This window comes from Schistocerca americana, unplaced genomic scaffold (assembly GCF_021461395.2).
Source record: "Schistocerca americana isolate TAMUIC-IGC-003095 unplaced genomic scaffold, iqSchAmer2.1 HiC_scaffold_501, whole genome shotgun sequence".
NCBI lineage: Eukaryota > Metazoa > Arthropoda > Insecta > Orthoptera > Acrididae > Schistocerca > Schistocerca americana.
In genome coordinates this window covers 27,501-35,000 of record NW_025726238.1, presented here as the reverse complement: position 1 = coordinate 35,000, position 7,500 = coordinate 27,501, and the positions used below count along the sequence as shown (strand labels likewise).

Below are 7,500 nucleotides of genomic sequence, written 5' to 3'. Positions count from 1 at the left end.
CGCCAGCCGGCTGTGCACGCTACCGAGTAAGTACCGGTATGCGAACCGCCAGGCGACGGGCGCGCATCGCACGTTTAAGGAGGCGCGGCCGGCCCCACAGGCGGCCGCGACGCTCCCAGGTCTGCGAAGCGGGGCAAACGCCGCGCGCTTCAGTATACGTAGCCGACCCTCAGCCAGACGTGGCCCGGGAACGGAATCCATGGACCGCAATGTGCGTTCGAAACGTCGATGTTCATGTGTCCTGCAGTTCACATGTCGACGCGCAATTTGCTGCGTTCTTCATCGACCCACGAGCCGAGTGATCCACCGTCCTGGGTGATCTTTTCTTAGTTTACACTGTCTCTTTCAAGACAGTTGCATAGGCGGGACGTAGGCGTGTGGCGGCCCCTGTTCAAGCGTTCTGTGTCCAACGGCCTCACGGCCGATGGGCGTCGTACGGCTCCACACCGGAGCGGACAGGCAGTCGGGCGAAAGTCATTCAAAACCGGCGCCAGGCGCCAGGTGCCGCAGGCCAGCCGCTCCAGCGCTTCAGCGCTCGTACCACACAACATTGGCGTTAGTTTTGAGAAGCACGCGTGGTTCCGCACGCGGCGCACGGCTACTGCGAGCCGTACAGGTAGCGTGTTGCGCGACACGACACGCACATCGAAAGACATGCAGTCTAGTCGGTAATGATCCTTCCGCAGGTTCACCTACGGAAACCTTGTTACGACTTTTACTTCCTCTAAATGATCAAGTTTGGTCATCTTTCCGGTAGCATCGGCAACGACAGAGTCAATGCCGCGTACCAGTCCGAAGACCTCACTAAATCATTCAATCGGTAGTAGCGACGGGCGGTGTGTACAAAGGGCAGGGACGTAATCAACGCGAGCTTATGACTCGCGCTTACTGGGAATTCCTCGTTCATGGGGAACAATTGCAAGCCCCAATCCCTAGCACGAAGGAGGTTCAGCGGGTTACCCCGACCTTTCGGCCTAGGAAGACACGCTGATTCCTTCAGTGTAGCGCGCGTGCGGCCCAGAACATCTAAGGGCATCACAGACCTGTTATTGCTCAATCTCGTGCGGCTAGAAGCCGCCTGTCCCTCTAAGAAGAAAAGTAATCGCTGACAGCACGAAGGATGTCACGCGACTAGTTAGCAGGCTAGAGTCTCGTTCGTTATCGGAATTAACCAGACAAATCGCTCCACCAACTAAGAACGGCCATGCACCACCACCCACCGAATCAAGAAAGAGCTATCAATCTGTCAATCCTTCCGGTGTCCGGGCCTGGTGAGGTTTCCCGTGTTGAGTCAAATTAAGCCGCAGGCTCCACTCCTGGTGGTGCCCTTCCGTCAATTCCTTTAAGTTTCAGCTTTGCAACCATACTTCCCCCGGAACCCAAAAGCTTTGGTTTCCCGGAGGCTGCCCGCCGAGTCATCGGAGGAACTGCGGCGGATCGCTGGCTGGCATCGTTTATGGTTAGAACTAGGGCGGTATCTGATCGCCTTCGAACCTCTAACTTTCGTTCTTGATTAATGAAAACATACTTGGCAAATGCTTTCGCTTCTGTTCGTCTTGCGACGATCCAAGAATTTCACCTCTAACGTCGCAATACGAATGCCCCCGCCTGTCCCTATTAATCATTACCTCGGGTTCCGAAAACCAACAAAATAGAACCGAGGTCCTATTCCATTATTCCATGCACACAGTATTCAGGCGGGCTTGCCTGCTTTAAGCACTCTAATTTGTTCAAAGTAAACGTGCCGGCCCACCGAGACACTCACTCAAGAGCACCCTGGTAGGATTGCAACGGGGTCCGCCTCGGGACGCACGAGCACGCACGAGGCGCGTCGCACGCCTTCAGCTCGCCCCACCGGCAGGACGTCCCACGATACATGCCAGTTAAACACCGACGGGCGGTGAACCAACAGCGTGGGACACAAATCCAACTACGAGCTTTTTAACCGCAACAACTTTAATATACGCTATTGGAGCTGGAATTACCGCGGCTGCTGGCACCAGACTTGCCCTCCAATAGATACTCGTTAAAGGATTTAAAGTGTACTCATTCCGATTACGGGGCCTCGGATGAGTCCCGTATCGTTATTTTTCGTCACTACCTCCCCGTGCCGGGAGTGGGTAATTTGCGCGCCTGCTGCCTTCCTTGGATGTGGTAGCCGTTTCTCAGGCTCCCTCTCCGGAATCGAACCCTGATTCCCCGTTACCCGTTACAACCATGGTAGGCGCAGAACCTACCATCGACAGTTGATAAGGCAGACATTTGAAAGATGCGTCGCCGGTACGAGGACCGTGCGATCAGCCCAAAGTTATTCAGAGTCACCAAGGCAAACGGACCGGACGAGCCGACCGATTGGTTTTGATCTAATAAAAGCGTCCCTTCCATCTCTGGTCGGGACTCTGTTTGCATGTATTAGCTCTAGAATTACCACAGTTATCCAAGTAACGTGGGTACGATCTAAGGAACCATAACTGATTTAATGAGCCATTCGCGGTTTCACCTTAATGCGGCTTGTACTGAGACATGCATGGCTTAATCTTTGAGACAAGCATATGACTACTGGCAGGATCAACCAGGGAGCTGCGTCAACTAGAGCTGAGCAGCCGGCCGCCCGGGAGTGTGTCCCGGGGGCCCGCGCGAACACGCAAGCGTCCGCTCAATTATTCTGCAAACAGGAGGAGGCTGAGCTCCCCTGCACAATACACCTCGAAACCCTCTCAGGTCCCGTCCTAAGTACTTGGTCGGGTTCGAGAGAGGCGCAATCGCCCGGAGTTTGGCGAGTAGACGCTTTAGGTGCGACCACCCGTGCTCCCAACTGAGCTTGCCGCTGCCGACAGAGGCCCGGGAGCGTGCTGTCGTGGCATTGCCGGCGGGAGACAACACGCGCCACCTACGGTGGCCGGCAGCTCCAACGCCAGCGCCACAGAAGGACAAAAGCCCCACTTGGGTGCCGAAGCGAACTCTCCCAGCACAGCGCACGCGCCAACACGTCCGCACAGCTGCGATACAATCCACCTGCGAGAACCGCAGAGGCGACCGAGCAGCAGACGGCGTCGCGGCGCCGAGCGCCGGGCGGCGGCGCATCCTCAGCGCACACAGTCCTCAATCGGACCAGCACACTGCAGATGTCCACCGCGCTTCGCACCGGGCCCGCGAGGACCTACTTTGGCCGCACGGCGCCGCGTGCAGGGTGCGCCGGCGCGCAGCTGCGCCGCCTGCCGCCTCCGTCGGCCGGCGCGCCTGCCACTGGCCGCCCCCACCAGCCGGCTGTAGCGCGTGCGCCCACGCACCGCGCGGCCAGCACGCCGGAAGGCCCCCCCTCACCGGCCGGGGACGGTCCCACCCAGCCACCGCCGCGTATCGCTTCACACCCACATGCCATTCACGTTCGTGGGCATGGTGGGTATCGCTGAAACAACCGGTTGGTAGCTCAACCGATCGTCGCCATCACTGATTCACCTCTAGCGAGAACAACCGCACCACAACGGTTTACCAGTTCTTCATTTGCGTAACGTCACCAGCAAACGTAGACGTCCATCGCCATTTGCAAATTCAACGATTGTTGCATGCCTGTGTCAGGTGTCACGACACACTATGTCTGCCCACATACACGCAACAACATGTGCACGCTTCGCGAACACGTGGAAGGTGGCCCCCGTACGTATGCGATGTCCATTGCGCGAACGACTGTCAACCGGCCTCTGTCGCATGTCGCAGATGTGGAACGCAGTGCACCATGCTATCACGGTGTGTGAGAAGAGACGACTACGTCTGACAACACGCGCCACTACATCAACAGACGGCTCATGCTGATCGCCATCCACGGCATACCATACTGCAATCCAGCTCTTATAGGGAGACGACACGTAGCTGAGTGCACAATATTTGGACCGTATGGTTCGCCGTTGTTGGCGCAGTCGTGGTACGGTCACACATGTACCACGATGTATCATTCAGTACATGAGGACCAATGTGCGGTACAGTGTGTGATTTGGACGTACAACATCAGCGGACAGTTGCCACAAGCCGTACCACAACGTAGGCTGTGCTTCGCCATGCGAATGCCAATGAACAACTGCGAAGGGCATTGAGCATGTACGTCCTGCCGCCATCCGCATTACAGTGTATAGCTGCAAGGTGTTTAACATGAAGCGATACTATGGGGACCGGGCAGTGCGAGTAGCAAACTATATTGCGGGGGTTGCAGTTAGGCAACACTACACTAATTTAACGCGTCGTATGACAATTACAGAGCAGGTTAAGGCCCAACGTGTGTTGGGTTAAGGCCCAACGTGTGTTGGGTTAAGGCCCAACGTGTGTTGGGTTAAGGCCCAACGTGTGTTGGGTTAAGGCCCAACGTGTGTTGGGTTAAGGCCCAACGTGTGTTGGGTTAAGGCCCAACGTGTGTTGGGTTAAGGCCCAACGTGTGTTGGGTTAAGGCCCAACGTGTGTTGGGTTAAGGCCCAACGTGTGTTGGGTTAAGGCCCAACGTGTGTTGGGTTAAGGCCCAACGTGTGTTGGGTTAAGGCCCAACGTGTGTTGGGTTAAGGCCCAACGTGTGTTGGGTTAAGGCCCAACGTGTGTTGGGTTAAGGCCCAACGTGTGTTGGGTTAAGGCCCAACGTGTGTTGGGTTAAGGCCCAACGTGTGTTGGGTTAAGGCCCAACGTGTGTTGGGTTAAGGCCCAACGTGTGTTGGGTTAAGGCCCAACGTGTGTTGGGTTAAGGCCCAACGTGTGTTGGGTTAAGGCCCAACGTGTGTTGGGTTAAGGCCCAACGTGTGTTGGGTTAAGGCCCAACGTGTGTTGGGTTAAGGCCCAACGTGTGTTGGGTTAAGGCCCAACGTGTGTTGGGTTAAGGCCCAACGTGTGTTGGGTTAAGGCCCAACGTGTGTTGGGTTAAGGCGCAACATAGGTTAGGTTAAGGCGCAACATAGGTTAGGTTAAGGCGCAACATAGGTTAGGTTAAGGCGCAACATAGGTTAGGTTAAGGCGCAACATAGGTTAGGTTAAGGCGCAACATAGGTTAGGTTAAGGCGCAACATAGGTTAGGTTACGGCGCAACATAGGTTAGGTTAAGGCGCAACATAGGTTAGGTTAAGGCGCAACATAGGTTAGGTTACGGCGCAACATAGGTTAGGTTAAGGCGCAACATAGGTTAGGTTAAGGCGCAACATAGGTTAGGTTAAGGCGCAACATAGGTTAGGTTAAGGCGCAACATAGGTTAGGTTAAGGCGCAACATAGGTTAGGTTAAGGCGCAACATAGGTTAGGTTAAGGCGCAACATAGGTTAGGTTAAGGCGCAACATAGGTTAGGTTACGGCGCAACATAGGTTAGGTTAAGGCGCAACATAGGTTAGGTTAAGGCGCAACATAGGTTAGGTTAAGGCGCAACATAGGTTAGGTTATGGCGCAACATAGGTTAGGTTACGGCGCAACATAGGTTAGGTTACGGCGCAACATAGGTTAGGTTAAGGCGCAACATAGGTTAGGTTAAGGCGCAACATAGGTTAGGTTAAGGCGCAACATAGGTTAGGTTAAGGCGCAACATAGGTTAGGTTAAGGCGCAACATAGGTTAGGTTAAGGCGCAACATAGGTTAGGTTAAGGCGCAACATAGGTTAGGTTAAGGCGCAACATGGGTTAGGTTAAGGCGCAACATGGGTTAGGTTAAGGCGCAACATGGGTTAGGTTAAGGCGCAACATGGGTTAGGTTAAGGCGCAACATGGGTTAGGTTAAGGCGCAACATGGGTTAGGTTAAGGCGCAACATGGGTTAGGTTAAGGCGCAACATGGGTTAGGTTAAGGCGCAACATGGGTTAGGTTAAGGCGCAACATGGGTTAGGTTAAGGCGCAACATGGGTTAGGTTAAGGCGCAACATGGGTTAGGTTAAGGCGCAACATGGGTTAGGTTAAGGTACAATATGGGTTAGGTTAAGGTACAATATGGGTTAGGTTAAGGTACAATATGGGTTAGGTTAAGGTACAATATGGGTTAGGTTAAGGTACAATATGGGTTAGGTTAAGGTACAATATGGGTTAGGTTAAGGTACAATATGGGTTAGGTTAAGGTACAATATGGGTTAGGTTAAGGTACAATATGGGTTAGGTTAAGGTACAATACGGGTTAGGTTAAGGTACAATACGGGTTAGGTTAAGGTACAATACGGGTTAGGTTAAGGTACAATACGGGTTAGGTTAAGGTACAATACGGGTTAGGTTAAGGTACAATACGGGTTAGGTTAAGGTACAATACGGGTTAGGTTAAGGCACTTGGGGGGGGGGGGGCCCGGTTTGTTGATTGTGATTATCGTAAGTAAATGACTGCGGCATCATCTGATTTGCCACGTCAGGGTGCACCTTTGGCTCATAACAGGCGGCGCTCTGATTCCATGCTTGTGGCAGACCTGTGTCTTTCATTCCTGCCATTGTTTGTGTGGTGTGACAGGAGGCAGTATTGTGATGTTGGGTGCACCCCTGTCTGGGACATGTGTGGGTGTTGGTGGCTTAGCTGAGCAATGGTGGTTGTCGGAAGGGTGGGATATTCTGTTTTCCGAGTGGACCTCCCGGTCTGGTTATGATAGTGTGGATTGTCTAATGTGGCAGAGAGGATGCACTGGGTGTTGTTCCATGCTGGTGCTTACATATTGTCTGTGTGCCTGTTACAGGCAGAGAGTAGTGCGTGATAAGAGTGTCTGGCTGACGTGTGATTGTGAGCAGAGTCTTTCAGCATGTATACGGACAGGTCTATACATTATCTGTATTCTGATGGCTCTATCTATTACTAATCAGCGCCGTGTATACGTTTAATCCGGTTCCAGTCGAAACTATTGTATCTCTGTACATTAGTGACACGGCGAGCCCGCTATGTAGTTACTCGTCTCGGCAGCTTCCACCGGTGTATGGCAAATGATTATAAGGAATCAGTCTAGTCGTCAATACCGATAGTCTGACGTCACATGTCTGGGGTGGGGGACGCTGCGCCCTTCCGGTGGGTCATGGCCTAGGAAGACTCTTCCCACGCAGGGGGGCTTGGACTGTCATTGACTCTTCCGAGTAATATACTTGCCGTACGTTTTTGCGACTGCGAGTGCAACGCTCACCGGTACCGACATGGATGGAGCGCCTCCTAGCTGCCGCTGAGCATCTGCATTCGTACAGCGAGCAACGCGATCGCGTCTGTAGCTCGTACGTGGTACGGCTCGCAGCTCATGTATATGGACAGCGGGAATGTCGCATATTGGACATAACTCTTCATGAAACGCACGTTATAGGGGTGGATTGCACATTGCGAGTGCGAGCAAAGTCCGCCGTTCATCCGCTGGAGTTGCGAGTTGGGCGGTTGGGGTGGGGCACGAACGGGTGCAGGTGGAGTGATTGCCGGTCCACGACTTCGTGCGGCAGAGGCGCTGGCGTTGGGGTGGGGTCGAAAGAAGGGCACTGTGGGCCCATCGCTGTCTTAGTCGGCTTGGCGTCTCATAGATGACGGTATCGTCGTTGCAGG

At 53.8% G+C, this 7,500-nt stretch overlaps 2 non-coding genes across 2 annotated transcripts; both read right to left on the bottom strand.

Annotated features, from left to right (window-relative positions):
- Nucleotides 1-163: 163 nt before the first annotated feature.
- LOC124585589 lies at nt 164-318 on the bottom strand. Its single transcript, XR_006974882.1, has one exon. It is a non-coding gene; the product is annotated as a 5.8S ribosomal RNA (ribosomal RNA).
- Nucleotides 319-669: 351 nt separating this feature from the next.
- LOC124585573 lies at nt 670-2,579 on the bottom strand. Its single transcript, XR_006974872.1, has one exon. It is a non-coding gene; the product is annotated as a small subunit ribosomal RNA (ribosomal RNA).
- Nucleotides 2,580-7,500: the final 4,921 nt, after the last annotated feature.